Below are 18,020 nucleotides of genomic sequence, written 5' to 3'. Positions count from 1 at the left end.
CATTTGAATCACATAAAGAAGGATTTCTGGAACTCTTCAAACATATCATTCATTCATCTTTCATCCAAATACTTATTGATCCAGTCCTCTGTACCAGGCACCTTTGCTAAGTGCCAGAAAAAATGGATCTTGTGATGAAAGTGGCCTCTGTCTGACGGGGGAGACAAGTACACTCTTATAATAGAAAAAGATTGGTGTTAAAACAGATGGATTTGGGTTACCAAGGATAATGGGGTCATAGCCAAAGAAGCATGAAAGAACTGGAATGTGTTTTGTTTTCATTTGTTTGTTCATGTCTTCACTCATTTATTCCTTCTTTCAACATCAGTCACCTGGTGCAGTAGTAAGCTTTCAGCCCTTGTGGGTGATTGAGCCCTGGCAGCCAGGGGTCCTTTTCTTATGGAGCATCTTCTGTAGTAGTTGGACTTTGACCTTGATGTGTCTCATTCCCTTACAGTTCTCAGATTCTAGATTTCCATTTCTTTCCAAAGTGGAAGAAATAGAGAATAAGATAAAAGAAGGAAGGGGGATTAACTTTTATTATGAAATGCTAGGCCCTACTTAATGTTATTTCATCTAATTTTCCTCCAAAGTCTATGGAATCTTGTAGTATTCTCTGATTTTACTGGTAAGGTAGATGATACTAATAAAAACTAAAAAACGTTCTCAAGGTCACATAGCCAGCAAATGGAGGAGTTGAGATTCTAATAATGTCTATCTGAATTCAAAATCTGAAAATACCCTGAAATATCACCCCTGCAGTCAGACTGGGGATGCATTCATTGTCCTGTTACAGCTGAGGCTGCAGTATAGTGAGGCTCTCCTCACATCTCAATTACTAAACCCCCTTGATTTGTGTACAGGGTACTGTCTTTGTGAGTTGTGATGTTCTGAGGCCACAATAGATGTTGCCAGATAACTTAAATGTCCATAAATGCTGGCAGTCAGGAGCTTGGGGACAAGGATTGGCTGTTGTTAGATTTTTCTCTGGGAGAGGAGCTGGTATCAATCTCTAGGTAGCACTGGGCTCAGTGACAGCTGTCCTAAGTTGTAACTCTTTTTGTTTTTTACTGAAATAACTCATCATGATGTTCTATTTGTCACTTGTCAAGGAAATCAATATAGTCTAGACTTGTTACCTTGCCAAGATCTGTACTGGACAATTTATGGTCAAAGGCAAGTTTAACAACAAAGCAGGAGGGGCAGAGCTGATAGAAGGATCTAGATCTCCCTGTAAAACACTGAGGCCTTAGAGCCTTCCTCCAGTGGTGGGGGCAAGTCGGGGTGAAGCTGAAGTGTCCTTAGCAAAACTAAGGAAGGGAGAACATTCACAGAAGAAGGCTGAGAAGAGGAAAAGGAAGATCTTTAAAATAGGGATGATCATATTTGCCTGGCAGTGTTGTTGTGAGTATCCAATGAGATGCTTAATAGTATGTAGTGTATAGTGACTAGCATAGTGCCTGGTGCAGAGCACGTAATGAATGAGTGGAAACCACTGTAGGAGCTGTAGAGGAAGAAGGAGAGAAAGGCCATGAGTAAAAGAAATAACACCCACAGCAACAGCACAGAGCTCTTTAGTGCCGGGAGTGAAAAGAAGCACATTGTCGACATGAAGGGTAGAAACGGCATGTTTCAAATCCCTTGGTCATTAAGTTGTTTCATTCATTCAAACATTTATCCAGCAGCAAACACTGTGCTAGATGCTGGGGAAATGGAAACAAGTAAGAAATGGTGTTTCCCTGCAGGACTTCAGAGTCTTGTTGAAAGAGAGATGTAAACACGATTGCGTTGTCGGTTGACGGATGCTGTAGTAGTAGAGCTCGGAAGGGCACAGGGCAGGAATGCTGGGAACTCCATGAGCTCGGGTCCACATTGTGTTTGCTTCTTGCTCATCAGAGTAACAGGACGCAGAAAACCCTCAATCATAGCAGTTGAATGAGTGACTATTGAATGAAAGAGTGACGGAATCTGTCAGGTGCTGAATGCTTCACCGAGACCAGAATGTTTCAGCTCAGATACTTGGTGCTTAAAGAGTCTTTAGGGCAGATGAGGGTGTGTGTGTGTGTGTGTGTGTGTGTGTGTGTGTGTAGTGGGAAGTGGGGGGAGAGATGCCAAATGAGTGGAGAAAGTGTGTGAAAAACACAGGAGCATGACTCACTTGAAAATGGGAAGCATTTGAGTGTGGCTAGAGCACAAGGAGCACTGGAAGACAAGGCTGAAATTGGTAGACAGTGGTGGATTAAAATATGGGCCAATTCTAATGATTTAGTCATTCCTTCACTTAAAAGTTATTTGCTGAGTGCTTACCATGTGCCAAAGACTGTGATCGGCCTTGGAGGTGTAACATTGACCAAATCAGGCAAAAATCCCTCCCCCTATGGAGTGTGCATGCTCGGGGGAAGGCAGGGAGGTAGTAAAGAACATTGAGAACAGTACATAGTATGTTCAGTTGTAATTAGTAATATGCAAAAACGTGAATCCTGGGAGGGAGGTGTAGAGGACTGGGGAGAAGGTATATAGAGCACAGCACGTGGGACCTGGTGGTGGCATATCCCACAGTTCTGTTTTAGGATTTAAAGTGGCAAAGCCAGGTGACGTTTCTTGCCAGACTTTACTTGAGCTTGCAGCTTCCACGTGAAGTCTGATGCCTGGAGTTTATAACTGTGTTGGTTAAGACCTCGGGACCTCTATAGCCATCCAATATATAATATCATAGGCAGTTTTTTCTGTTAAAAAAATCATTGATTTATTGCTAATTATGACTTAAAAACTTACTGCCATCCATATTATGGATCTAGATTTCAATCACGTAAATTCTTCAACTAAATCTCTCACATCAGCATCACTGAATACTGTTTTTTCTTATCCCTTAAAAGATGAGTAGTATTTCTTTTGTTTCCTGCTTCAGGTACAGGAAACCCTTGCTTGTGGTCTCCATGTAGTCTTCTGTTGATGGGATTGGGGTGGGGGTGTGTGTGTGAAATAACTCCAGACCCCTTGCTTGCTGTAATTGCTCTAGCAGGAAATCCTTATCTGTGGAAAGGAGTGAAATAGCTGGATTATTTTTTTAATTAATCACCTTAAATCCTTTTGAGCATAATTAGGTATAAATAAATGAAAGAGCCTCCTAATTAGGAGTGGGATCTTCTCTGTTCTCTGATGTACAGTGAGAATTTTCAGGTTATCAAATGAAAACAGAAGTTGCATTTTTTTTTTAAAGGCAAAGTGTGAATCTGGCTATTTGCTCATCTTTGTAATTCCAGATAGTGATGCTGAGTGACATAAAATCAACTCTACATGTTCTTCAAAGAGCCTTCTTCAGACCCCCAAATACTGTGAGGGCAGGCTCCCCTGTCCCCGCATTCCTCCACAATGTCCCAACAAGATCGGGACCTTGAGTGCTGAGACTGGGGTTCTTCACTTACACCACCTCCTGCCTGTCCATCATCCCCCTCTTCTCTGTTTTTCAACTCTTCCCTCACTGGTTCTTCCCCCTCAATTTGTAAATACGATCAAGTTTATCCCATATTAAAGAGAGACAATATAAGAAAGAAACCATTCAACCACCATGTCCTATCAATGGCCTATCTTTCTCCTCCCTTTCACAACATAACTCTTGAAAGAATTTTCTATATGCTCTCTTCTTCACTTTTCTTCTTTCCTTGCTCCCTATCACACTGCAATTGGTGTTTGGCAACATTCTCTCCACTGCACATGCCTCAGAGATTGTTCCATGACCTCCCAGTTTCTTAAAGTGGTGGTCATTTTATTTCTTGGTTGCGTTTGGCACCTGTGGACAAGTTGCCTTCTCCTTTGCCATTTGTTACATCCTCACTCTCCCCTGCTGCCTCCCCAGGGACTCCTTCTCCCTGTGGTTTCCTCTCCTGTTCTTCATTGGTCCTACTTTCACTCTACCTGCTCTTAAACACCCCTTGATTTCAATTACTGCCTTTAATTGTTATGCCAATAATGATTAGATCCATACCTAGAGCCCAAATTTGTTTCCTGATCCAAGCTTTATTTGTTTAATTGCTTGTTGGTCATCTCGACAGTGGCCTTTGCTTCATTCAGTGATCTTGTAGCTATCTTTATATTGGAACTGTTGCCCTTATACTCACCATCTCAGTTTCCAACTTACCCAGAACACGGCCTGGGCTGCACAGATCTCCAGTCCAGCCCCGTTTCCTCCAGACATCTCTTTCCCAAGGGGACCAAGGTGTTCTTGGTTTAATGGCTTGTCTGCTTGCAAAAGGGGCCAGGAGTCCCTGGAATTTTACTTTGCATCCCGACTAGCTTTTCACCAAATCCATTTTTTTTCCTCTGTGGGGGCATAGTTGGACCACATTTACCAACCTGCTTTGCAGTGACTGAATGGAATGTGATGTAAATAGCTTCCAGGCCTGACCCATGAGCATCCCCTTTGAGAGTTTCCATTTCTGCTCTTTGTCTCCCTGTGGCTGAGTAGGGAGGGCTCAGAGGCCCTAGGGAAGGATGGAGATAAAAATAACTGCATCGTGAAGAGCCTGTCCTTTCTATTCTGACTCTAATTGAACTTTTCACAGCAAGAAATAAACATATTGTTTAAGCCACCAAAACTTGGGGGTTTGCATGTTAATAGAAGTTAGCCTATCTTAAATAACATACCTGTATTTCCTCACAGTTAATGGATTATCTAGCATTTAATATGCCCCAATCAATTCATCATTATTAATTAATTTAATATTCTCAAAAACTAGATAAAGTATGTAGGAATTATTCACACTTTTTTAAAGATGAGGAAACTAAGGCCAGAGAAGTTAAGTAACTTTTGTTGTTGTTGTTGTTGTTGTTGTTTTGTTAATGGAGGTACTGGGGATCAAATCCAGGACGTCATACATGCCAAGCACACGCTCTACCACTGAGCCATACCCCACACCCCGGGAAGCTAAGTAACTTGATTATGATCATATAGCTGGTAATTGGAAGAGCTGGGATTTGAACCTATGTGGTCTGCCTCCAGAGTCCTTACCTGTAACCACTACACACAGATTCAAAAGAGATGTGTTAAAGACAGAGTAATGACTCTCCAAAGATGCCTACGTCCTAATCCCCAAAACCTGTGAACATGTTACTTTATAGGACAAAAGAGACCCTGAAGATGTGATTGAATTAAGGATCCTGAGTTGAGCAGGTTACACTGGATTATCTGGATGAACTCCCCTTAATCATAAGGGTCCTTAAAAGTGGAAGGAGGAGGTAGAAGAGGTCAGAATGATGCTATGTGAGAAGGGCTTAGTCCACCATTGCTGGCTTTGAAGAGGGAAGGGGACCAGGAGCCAGAAATTCAGCCGCCTCCAGAGCTGGGAAGGACAAGGAAACAGATTCCCCCCTAGTTCATTCGTGCAGCCCTATTGACATCTTGATTTTAGCCCATTGAGGCTAGTGTCAGGCTTCTGACCTACAGAACTGTAAGATAATGAGTTGTGTTGTTTTAAGTTCGTGGTAATTTGTTACAGCAGCAACAGGAACCAATATAAGTTGTAACAGAGGGAAATGTTCTCTCACTGTGGGTGGCATTCAGATTTCTCGCAAGTCTCTGAAAAGCAAGCTTGCCACTACGATAATCCTACTCAATTAGTAGACTATCAATACCTACTGTGCCCCCATTTCTTTTATTTTGTTTTCAATTTAAGGCAGGAGTATTTTTTCTATTTAATTATTCATAAAATTTACATGTTAGGAATGAATAATCATGAACATTCTATTTTGGTTAAAAACTTTCTCATAGTGATAGTGATTTTATTCTAAAAAAATACACCCACTCCATAATCTTTATTTTTAATATTCTCGGGTGAACTACTCACATCTCCTTAACCAGTTGTTACCTTCTAGTAAAAAGTCTTATGATGTTTCATGAATAACCAGAATGCCATGTTTTTTATACTGTTCAGTGTTAAGAAGCTCAAGCAGCTAAAACTTGAACCCATGTGGAAAATATCCCCTAGATGTTAATACAGAGGTCAGAATAATCTTCCTCACCCCATCACCAGCAAATGCCCCCTCTTTTATCTCTCCACACACCACCAAACATCCTACACCATTGGTTTTTATGTACGTTTCTCTTAATCCTTTCTGATACTCTCAATAATGTTTAATGACATTGTTTTCTTTGTGACTGTGTAGAAATATAGCTTTGAGAAATGATAGACATATTAATCATGATGAGGTAGATAAAGGGAGTTGCCAGGGTCATATGGTTAGTTAGAGCTGGAGCTGGAATTTGACCCAGACTGCCAGGCTTCAGTGCCTGTGCCCGACCACTCTGTGGCACTGCCCTGTGACTGTGCACTCTGTCAGGTGAGATGGATACCCGTTTCCAGATGTCTTCCTGAGATCAGAGATCACTGTTTTTAGTCAATGTATGTTTCAGCCAAGGATGCTGAGGCCCATATGGGCAAAATCACTCATCCAAGGTCACATTACTACAGCCTAAGGGCATAGAATTTAATTCTTCCTATTGCATTAAAACTCAGTTGACTGGAATTTTTTTTTAGGAGAGCATAAAGTCAAACAGCATTTATCCCACAATTGGATTCATCTTTTGGTGCCAAACCAAGATGAAACCAGGAAATTACAGAGGTACTTGCTCAACCCTGTACCTAATAGGACAGAATCCTTGTGGTTCTCTTCTTAAGCTGCAGTCCTGGAAAGGGAGGCTTGAATGCTGCTTAGGATTCTTGTAAGTGTTTTGGAACCGTAGGGAAGTTAGTGGTTGATTGTTCACTTAATCATCCTTCAATGAAAATACATTTAAGTGTCTAGGCACTAAGGCCACAGCACTGAATAAGACACAACCCTCCCCTAAAGCAGCCTTGTAAATAAAATATTTTTTCAGCTTGTCATAGTGGCAAAGGCACATGCAGAGACAGACTTTCTTAGGTTTATATTCTAGGCTTTGTTGCTTGTTAGCTGTGGGAACTTGGGCGTGTTATTAAAAAAAAATCTTTCTATGAACTCTCAGAACCTCTGATTCCTTTCAAAATGAGAATAAAGATATCTAATTGAACTGTTGTGATACTTAAATGAAATGTGACATCCAAAGAATGTAGCCCCAAATTGAATTCAATAAGTGGTAAATAGATGTATTGAAACCTGGATATATGTTGTGTAGTGGGACATACAAAGTGCTAGAGAGACCTGGAGGCAGTCAAGATTCTGTCTGACCCAAGAGTTACAGAAAAAAAGAACCTTCAGAAGTGGAGTGTTAGCATTTTCCTATGACTCTTCGATGATCAAATGATCCTACAGCCCATTTTGCCAAATCTCAGAAACGTGGGTGCTGTGCTTGAGTCACCTTCGGTGGTGAGCATGAAGGGCAGTTGGAGGGAGTGCAGGGAGTTTTGAAAAAGCACAGCCTCTGTGTTTCTGTTCCTGCTGTGCTCAGCAGTAGTGGGGAAGCATCTCTGTTCCAAGCACCAGCCTTGTTTACACATGGACTCCATTATTCTCATTTTGCGGGGGAGGGGCATATCTCAATTACTCTTCACAGCAACCCTGAAAAGTAGAGATTATACTGACTTTTCTAGATGAGGAAAGGTAAGTGACTCACTTATTCAAACTCAGGGCTATGAACTATCCATGAAATGATAAAAATAAATACAGCTCCACTTCTTCAGTTGATTTTTGCTGTCACTGAGGTAGTTTGGTGTGTACCTGAAACTGGGTTTGAAGTCCTTTGACAAGACTCCCTTCTTTGCAAGAGCAGCAGGGATGGCCAAGATGGCATCTGGCTCCATGTAGTGTCACTGACATGACCTTTGATCTTCTACTTTACGGTGACACAGCCCACCCTCTAGCCCTAAGTTCTGGAGTGTATGTGAGTAGTAGTGTGTTCTTGAGCTTGTCGTGTGAGGGTCTCTGGGGTCTGTGCGGAGACCTTCATCTCTCAGGCATCTGCCATTCTCTTCAGCTCAGCATGAAATAGCCTGCAGACAAAATGTTCTTTCACATTATGAGTCGTATCACTATTAACACATGCAACTTTTTTTCCCCCTGGCAATAGGACTTAACAACAACAACAACAACAAAAGTCTGTGATGATGTAGTATTGCCAGCAATTTGGAGTCCAATGAAAGAGACACATAGTGCACATTGTACCTTATTTATATTACACTATTTATGTTTTACAGTCATTCATTGAGTGCTTACTGTGTGGCAGACTCTCAGAATGTATAAATGTGAAGGAGATAAAGTCATCTCGAAATCTTAGTCTGTTTCGCATTAGGCAGAAAACAAAGGACAATGAACCACATTGAACTGCTGATACTTGACCAGTTTTGATTTCCAAAAACAGACAGACACTTCATGTGATTCAATGTAATCCAGGTAAGAGGCAAGATGGGGAAGTCATTACAGCTCTGTGGCTCACAGTAGCAATATTATACCAAGTCCTTACCATCCATCCTTCAGGAGCTTTATATGAATCACTTCATGTAATCTGTACAAGCACCAGTGGAGGTAAAAGTTAGAACGGTTCCCATTCTGCAGTGAGCAAACTGAGATTTAGGAAGAGAAAGTTCTGCTGGTTGTAAGTGTAGGGCCAGAGTTGCACACCGGTCTAACTCCAAAACATTTGATTGCTCAGTCTTATCTGAGACTCAGTCTTATTACCTGTAAAATGAGAAGATGGATGTGTTTCCTCCATCCATCATTCTGCAGTCACATTGAACTTTTCTATGAAATGACACTAGTTTAAATAGCACATCTAAATCCACAAAAATCTCTATGGTATTAAAGCATAAGAAAAGTACACTTTAGAGGGAAAATTAATATTATATATATGTGTGTGTGTATATATATATGTATGTATGTATATGTACATGTATGTATTTACAAATGCTACTTTTATTTTTGGTTGGTTAGAGGAGGAATGATTCACAGTACCGAGAAGGGGTAGAAAGACTCAGAGGCCTCCAGTGTAGAGCAAGCTTGCTAACAACAGCGAACAGACAGATCGATAGCAAATCCACTTCAGAGAGCTTGCTCGTGGAGAATATTGATATATAACTTGGTCATTCCTCCTGTGAAATAAACAGGCACCTCGTGTCTTTGCAAGAAAATCCACACACAGGAGCCAGGGTAATGTTTCTAAACAATTAATTGTATTATTATCGAGGCTTAATGGATTGGTTAAACATTTTCCCACAAGATCATCAAGAGACTTGGGTTAGCAGTTTCCTTGTAGCTGTCATCAGAATATATAACAGGATGTAGGAGTTCTAAATTATTATTACTTTTTACAGTATTCTGTGTGCATTATTTACATTATAAATAGGGTCTATTTGAAAGCCATTGACTGGGTCTTTGGCTTTGTTTCAAACAGCAGATATGATAAACATTGTGGCCTACTCAGTTCCCTAAGGAACATGATATAGCTGTTTAAATTGTAAACGAGAACATCAAAACTGGTTGATTATTATATACAGACAAAATATTTAATAATGCAAGAATTTACACCAGAGGCATGAGAAAGACCCTCTAACACACGTGTCAGTTTAACCTAGCCACTGGGAAAATACAGATATTTTCTTCACGGGGAAGGAATGAAGGAAAAGAAATATCATAATGTTTGACTTGCCCTCAGGAATAATCTGTCCTAGATATGGACCAAAAATAAATAAATAAAGTTACCAAGTGAAATATTTCTTTCTTTGTGAAGCTACAAACAGATGTAGAGGGAAGATTGCAAGTCAGTGAAGATTTATTGATAACTCAGTATATATGGGTATTTCAGCATATTGCCTCTTTAATCCTTAAGGTAGCCCCTTGAAGAGAGAGCTCCCATATGAAGGTTGAGGCAGTAGTGTTTTAAAGTTCATCTGGCATGCATAAGGTCATATGACAAGTAGATGGGACAGTGACATAATCAGAATTTGAGCCTTTTGATTTCAGTCTCTTTTCTTTCATGATCATTGTGTCTGTTACTATTAATCCAACTTACTGTTTGCAGGGGTGATGCAAACTAGTGGAAGGAAGCCATTACACTGCCCGTGTAAAAATAGGAAAATAGGGAACTCAGTTTTTGTCAAGGTTAGAGTTTGGGATGTGAGCACTTCCCTTTGTTATCCCCAAATCCAGGGCTCAAATATCCATCTAAATGATCAGGTTGGCAGGAAGCTCTGCCTGTCTCCTGTCACCCTTTACATGGCTTCCTGCTCTTACGAGTGCCTTCGGATGGCGCAGTGCTGGCTCACCCTGCTTGCCTGGTGTTTAGACTTGGGCTGTTTGGCCAGTGCTAGTATGGTAAACTGGTTGAGGGAAGTCCAACACAGCAGGCCTCTTGGGTGCTGAGCAACACTCTGCTCCCAGCACTGGGCTTGGTCCAGAGAGAACCACACCCAGAACTTACACAAAATCCCAAGGGCATAGTCCTTTTTGAATCACCTTTCCTGGGTTTTCAGGGATGTGTTCTGACTGGGATAGCAGGAGTTTCCCATAATTGCCAGCTTCCAGTGTAGATTTCCGCCTCTGTGGAGGGGTCCTTTGATGGAGATTGGTTGGACTTTTTTCCATGTTATACCTTGATTTGAAGGTTTCAGCTCATTTCAGTCATACTCATAGGCATATTCCTGAGAAATTTAGGTCAGAATAGGTTCCAATGTCTGCTATATCATAGGATGAGATAATGATATCCTTTCTCAGCCTGATTGACTTGGTGAAGGGCCAGCCCATTGATCTTTCAGCTCTCAGGGTAGTAATTATGTTGCTCTTTTAAGGAATCAAGATACTTCATAAGAGAAAAGAGATACAAGTAAAACATAAGTGAAATAAACACTCTATGATATAAAATTTGAAGCAGAACCATCATATTATCTCCTGATTGTTTTATCTTAATAATATCAATTTCTTAGTCTGTTCACTAATCTATCTAGGCTTATAAAGTTCTAAAATCAATGACAGCAAAATAGTAATGAACACCCCTAGGGTACAGATTGTGGTATCTAAGCATTATTCCCCACTAAATGGAACCAGAACTCCCCAGACATAGTTGATTCTAGGTTGGGACAGAAAATATACAAAGTGAAGCTTAGCATTTTGTTGTAATAGAAGGCTAGAAACTATCAAAGGCTAATGAAATTATGTAAAACAAACCAAGTAATACTTTAAGGGAGCTCCTTCTGGTCCAAGATGGAACAATTTGATCATCAAAATGAATAATGATTGGAATAGACTGAAGCACATGAAATATGTGAAAATCCATGAATTTCCTTGAGGATAAAAGACAATGTGGAGAGAGAGATGCAGGTGACAGCCAGTACCAATCATAAGACATGGTGAGGCTACCGTGGACCATCTAGTCTTTACTAAAGCCACCAGCTGACTGCTGCCAGATAAAGGACCCCAGGAAAGAACAGCCTAAGAGCCACTCAGCTGAGCCCAGATTAAATTATTGACCTGTGGAATGTAGAAGTAATAAATTATAATTGTTTTAAAACACTAAATTTTAGGGTGGAGGTTATGCAGGAATAGATTGCAGAAATAGTCATAATAACTAAATGCAACGTGTGGACATTGCTTGGATCTATAGTCAAACAAATCAAAAAAGTAAAAAGGATTCTTTGAGACAAATAAGGAAATTTGAACATGGATAACATATTTGATGATGTCAAAAATTGTTAATTTTATTTCATCATGTAGACGAAAAAGTGATATAGCCATTGCATACTATAAATTTACCATGAAAATAACCTGATATATGGGATTTGTTTTATAATAACCAAGTTTAGAAAAATTGAGGAGGGTAGATAAAAAGAAATTGGAAAGATCTTGATAATTATTGAAGTTGAGTGTGATCTTGATGATAATTTTTATAGTATTGTTTAAACTTCTGATTTCATTTTCAATGCTTCTTATACTAAATTTAAAAAAAATCAATTATACTTTGTGGCTTCTCAACAAACATTCATTTTCAACATATGGGTCTTTTCTCTGTCTTTTCCTATTGAGGAGTGAGGGTTGGCTATCTGAGAGTATCTCTGGGTGGAGCTGCTTGCAAGTTGTGTTGGTTGTTGTATTAATGGAGTTTGAGAGCCATTAAAACCGTCACACCGTAAGAGTTCCATATTAACTTCAGCAGGAATGATGCAAACTGTCACATGGGAGCTGTCTGAAAACCTTGCAGCCTCATTAATCATGCCCTTTTTATTAAAAAAAAAAAGTTTCATTTGACACCGTAGAAAAAAAATGGGACCCATCTGCAGTCTAATACTTAAAGACAGACAGTCGAGTTGTAAGGTAGGTAACAGTCCAGCTGTCCTGGGTGGCTAAAGTCCTTACATCTGCTAATTGAGCTGAGGGAGAAATTGCCCCAGTGAACTTCCTTCTAGGAGTGTCATAGCCATGAGTCTGGATTGCGCATTCCATTGAGGGAAGGTTTATTATATGCATGGAAGGTGGTCACTTGGATTTGAGACAGGTTCTCTGGTACAGAAGTGGTGTGGTTAGCATCTTCATGTCCATTCAAAGAGGGTCAAGGATGGATTATCCTACCCTAGGGAATAAGTCACATAGAACCCTGGTTTTCTTTAAAAAAAGAAAATAGCAAAACAAACTTCATTTTCCTACCCTCTACAAATTACAAAAAATATTTTAAAATTTATTTTTATTTGGAGGGGGTAATTTTATTTATTTATTTATTTATTTATTTATTTATTTATTTATTTATTTATTTATTTATTTAACTGGCAGTGCTGGGGATTGAACCCAGGGCCTTGTGCATGTGAAGAATGTGCTCTACCACTGAGCTGTACCCCCCACCTTCCACCCCCCACTTAAAAGCTTTAAATAGAGAGCTACAACTTACTGAGGGCCTGCTGCTGGCCATATGTGTGGTAAGTACTCCACACACTTGGTCTTACTTAGTCCTCACTAAACCTTGCACTGTTAGCATTATGTTGTCATATTTAAAGATGAGCGATATTTGGTGTCTCCACCCAAATTGGAGTTGATTTACGAACTAGGTTCCCCTTCTCTATTCGTTGGCCATTGAATAAAGCTTGTGCTGTTCCAGTCTCCAAAATAGCTAGCTGGCTAGCAACATGAAGGCAGAGAGGCTAATAATTGTCCCAAATCTTTTGTGGTCCTCTACCATCTCCTACTTCCAGAAGGGTTTCTGAACTGAGCCATTTTTCAGAGATCAGAGACCATATTTACTCATATGATTAAAAAGTGTAAAATCCAGATGGGCTATTCCAGTGTTTTGGAACCAAGGAAGTCAGTGTTAGGCTTGACTGAGGAGGGTTGATTTGGTTACAGGATATAAACCCATTCACTTAGTTAAGACTGTCTTGTTGTATCATATCTAACTTTTAAAAAGGGCTGCCTCTTTCAACATAACAAGATAAGGCTCATGTATATGTATATATAAAAGATAATGTAAAGACAAAAATATTTGAGTGTTAGTTGCATGTATTACTAAACTAGTCCTAATAATAATTGAATAACACTTTGTAAAACATGCTTTTTTACTTTTGACTTCCCTATGAGTCAGGGTATCGTAGGAGAAAGAGTGGCTTTTGAACCAGAGGAACCTGAGATTTGATTCTAGCAATGCCCCTTATCAGCAGTGGTATTTTGACAAATTAATATCTCTAAGCCTTGGTTTTCTTATCCATCAAAAAATAAAATAATGATGATTGTAACCCATAAAGAACAAAATGCGATTATACAGGAGAGCCTCCAGCACAGTGTCTGACAAAGAATTTTCCTCCCCTTGAATGGAGTTACTTGCCTTTGTGTGTACTGAGTTTTATCTCCCTAATGGTTCTATGTATTCTCTTTATTATTCCGTACATAATAATATAAGGTTATTGCCAATGAGGTGAAATTAAGGGATGCTAGTAAGATGTATTTTGTGGAATGTGTTGACTTCCATTACTGAAGTGATGTGATAAAGGCAGGGAAAATTACCCAAGGGGCAGGCTATTCACAGTGTTCCCCGCTCCAGTTAAGTTTCACACATCAGGAAGAGTTGGTGGATGTCTTTACCCAGAACAGTGTTGCAAGAGAGTCTTGCTAGGAAATGCAGAGGACAGCTGTGTGACTTACCCCTTGTACAGACTTGGGCAGTCAGGCGGAGAAGCACAGACACAAATGTGTGATCTAATATATGTCACTTTCTCTCCTCTGCTGATGTCATTTTTCATGATAATCCTTTTCCAAACTCCTCTGACTTTCTCCCAGGAAGAAGCCAAATAGAACACATATGGTCCTACCTCCTTTGAAAAAACAAAACAAAACAAAACAAAACTTTTTTTTGCATGTAGTGGTTCTTATTATAATGCTATTGAATTTTGACTAATACCTTTAGCTCTGTTTGGTTAAACCTTCAGTGTGTTTTTGGTTTCCTTCAGTGTTGTGGTTTAAAATATTGCAAATCATTCCATTTCTACATGCTTTCTATATTTACTTGTCCTGTTCTCCCACAAGGTCTGATTCTCTCTTCCGTGCCAGACAGATCAGCACCTTCTCTTTAAGTTGAGATTTTCTCATATTCTAGCAAATGTATCCTCTAAATTTTGTACAGCACATCCCACTCAGCATTATCTGGCCAGAGTACCTAGGAAAACCCAAATCCTCATTCTCCGCAGCTGCCCTTACTTCACTGTGAGATTCCTAAAAAAGATCCTTGGAAAACTTAGGCAAAGCAAGGTAAGGTACGACTTTATTCTTATCTGAGGACATGGTTCCACACCCCACTCTGGAGGTCCTGGGAGGTAGGGATGGCCTTGCCCTCCCCACTCAACACCCTCCATTTAAATCTAGATTAGCAGTCAAGTGCAAAATTCAAGATGAGTCAGAAAAGGCTAGCAGGCACCAGAGGAAAAGAAGAAAGACAAATAGACCACAAGTGAGGGAGATGTTTCCCCAAGGCCTGGAGAACTGGCCTAGGACACAACCCTGACCTCATGGGGTGGAGGAGAGGATGGGAGACGCCCCACTCTTACCCTCCAGCCTTGTTGAGTCTGGAAAGAAGCTGTAGTCAGGCTCATGCCTGCTGCTTTTTCTATATCCCTTGGATGCTTCACTTTTAGAATACATGGTCCATGCAGGATCTTCATACTTAATACTTTGACCAAGTCTAGAACATGTTAAGGAAGGTATGGGTAGAAAGAAGGAGTCTTTCGGTCTTCTTAAAGCTAATAACCATTATCCCTGCTTAACTGCAACCTGATTTGAGCTTTTGGTGTTACACTTGAACCTTTTGTCACAATATTCTGATCACAAAGTACTGACTTTACTTTTTTTCCCTTATGATTAAGTTGGGATCTTAAAAATTCTTCAGGTTGGCTCTGAAAGTTTTAATGCAAATGGCTAAGTGGTTTTGAGATTCATTTGTGCATATGTAATAGGATGTTGTTTTGGTATGTTCAGGTTAATAATTTGTGTATAGTACAATATAAATTCCAAAGCACTTCAATCATGAAAGAATTTATTCATACCATGAACACTTTTTGAGGGATCACTGTGCATCAGGTCAGGTGCTAAGACCTTAAAATAGAAATACCTATTGCCTTGTTATCCTCATGTGCACCCTTAGAATTAGGGGTCCAACTGTTGATGAAGTCGATAGATAAAGCAGTGGAATCTTACAGAGGTTTTGTCCATTTGCCCAAGGTCCCACAGAGATAAAGTTATGGAGCTGAAACTGAACTCTGTAACTTCTGTCATTCATCATACTGCACTATAATCATTGTTCTAAATGATTGTCCTTCAGTGTCTTAAGTAGTGTATTAAAGTTTAACTGTGACTCAAAATCCATAGTTTATCTGTCTTGAAATGAATCCGTCATTGGAGTCCTACAGTCATGGTGGGTTGGACCAGTGTAGTTCTCATTCTCTTCCTCCTGGCAAAAAAAACTGCTAAAACCCATAGTTCTGATTTCTACAATTTGACTATAATTCTTTGCCACTCCTCCTTACCACCGGGGCTTTAGAAAGAAGGGAAGAAATGAAGTATGAGGAAAAAGAAACAAAAGGAAATAGGACTCAGGAGAACTACTTTCTAACCCTAGTTCATACAGCTGATCAGCTGTGTAGTACTGAGCAGGCCGCTTATCGTCTCTGAACCTGTTTCCTCATTTGTCAAGTGGGTTGAACTAGAACATTTTAAAGGTCCCTCTGGTCCTTAGATTTTAGGGATCTAAGAAAGGGAAAATAAAGAACGGGAATATCAAGGAAATACAGATGAGTAGAGTTTCACTGCAGAACAGAGGGTTTTATTTGTTGCCCATTTCCTTCCTCCAAAGAATCTCTTGTCCTTTCCTGGAGGGTGTGTAACTTAGAGTAACCTTTTGAGAAGCAGGTTGCCATTATCTTGTAAAGTTGAAAATCCACACACTTTGAGATCTAGCAGTTCCCTTTCTGGGTCTATACCAGGAAACATCATTCCTACGCACATTAGGAGACAAGTACGAGGATGTTCATAGTGCTGGAATGGAAGGAAAAGCCACCTAAATGCTCATCAAAAAAAAGAGTAGATGAATACATTTCCCAAGGGAAAGAAGACTAATGCCTTCTGCTCACCATTGTGCCGTAATAGGCTGAATGTGTTGATGCTGCAAACATGTACCGAGTGTATTCTCTTTACCCATTACTGTGTCAACTGTGAGTCCTGAACATATTGTGGTGGCTAATGCACATTCCTTGTGCTCTTAGAATTCCAAGATCATTTTGCTTTTTCTCACAGTATTGACACACCAGTTCAATAAGTCAGTTTTCTCATCTAATTGCAAAAGTGGTATAATAATGTATCAATTGATTCTTTGATCTGTTGATTCCTCATCTGAAACTACAGAGCGCGTTATTATGTTTTTTTCTTAATAAAATTTTCTTTTATTTTCCTCTTTTATTTCCATCTACTTTCTGCCTCTGTGTATTTACCTATTTTTGTATTTACATTTCACATAAATGGAGTCATGCAATATGTGGCTTTCTGTGATTGGGCTCCTTCACTTAGCATAATGTTTCCAAGGTTCATCCAAGTTTTAGCACGTATCAGTACTCCATTCCCTTTTTAAAATAATTAATTAATTTTAAAATTGAAATACAGTCAGTTACAATGTGTCAGTTTCTGGTGTACAGCACAATGTCCCAGTCATGCATATACATACATATATTCATTTTGATACATGGAATCTAAAAAAAGAAAGAACAAATAGGACACTAATGAACTCATCTACAAAACAAAAACACACTCGCAGACATAGTAAGCAATCTTATGGTAACCGGGGGAAAGGGAGTGGAAAGGAATAAATATGGGAGTTTGAGATTTTCAAATGTTAGCCACTATATATAAAGATAGATTAAAAAGACTATATTCAATATCCATTCCCTTTTATGATGAAATAATATTCCATATATAGATATACCACATTCTGTAAATCCATCCATCAGTTATTTCCACTGTTTAGTTATTGTATATAATGCCACTGTGAATATATGTATACAAGTTTTGTGTGGACACGTTTTCATTTCTGTATGTATATATGTCGAAGAGTAGAAGAGGTTATATAGTTACTCTATGTTTAATTCTTGGAGAAACTGTCAAGTTGTTTTCTAAAGTGATGGTACCATTTTACCACCCTAGTGAAAATATGTAAGGCATCCAGTTTCTCCACATCTTCTTGAACACTTGTTATTGTCTGTCTTCTTTATTTTAGCCAACCTAGTAGGTGTAAAGTAGTATCTTAACGTAACTTTAATTTGCTTTTCTTTAATGGCTAATGATGTTGAACATCTTTTCATATGCTTTTTGAATATTGAAACATTTTTCTTTGGAGAAATACCTAATTCATATCTTTTGCCTGTCCTATTTGGGTTGTTTACCCTTTTTGTGGTTGGATTGTTTATATATAGAGTTCTTTATATATTGAGTTTATGAGTCCTTTATATATTCTGAATATAAACTCTCATCAAATATATAACTTGCAAATATTTTCTCCCATTCAGTGGGTTATCTTTTCTCTTCCTTAGAGTCCAAAA

The sequence above is a fragment of the Camelus bactrianus genome, chromosome 17 (genome assembly GCF_048773025.1).
Source record: "Camelus bactrianus isolate YW-2024 breed Bactrian camel chromosome 17, ASM4877302v1, whole genome shotgun sequence".
Taxonomy (NCBI): domain Eukaryota; kingdom Metazoa; phylum Chordata; class Mammalia; order Artiodactyla; family Camelidae; genus Camelus; species Camelus bactrianus.
Note: the sequence above shows the minus strand (reverse complement) of the source record.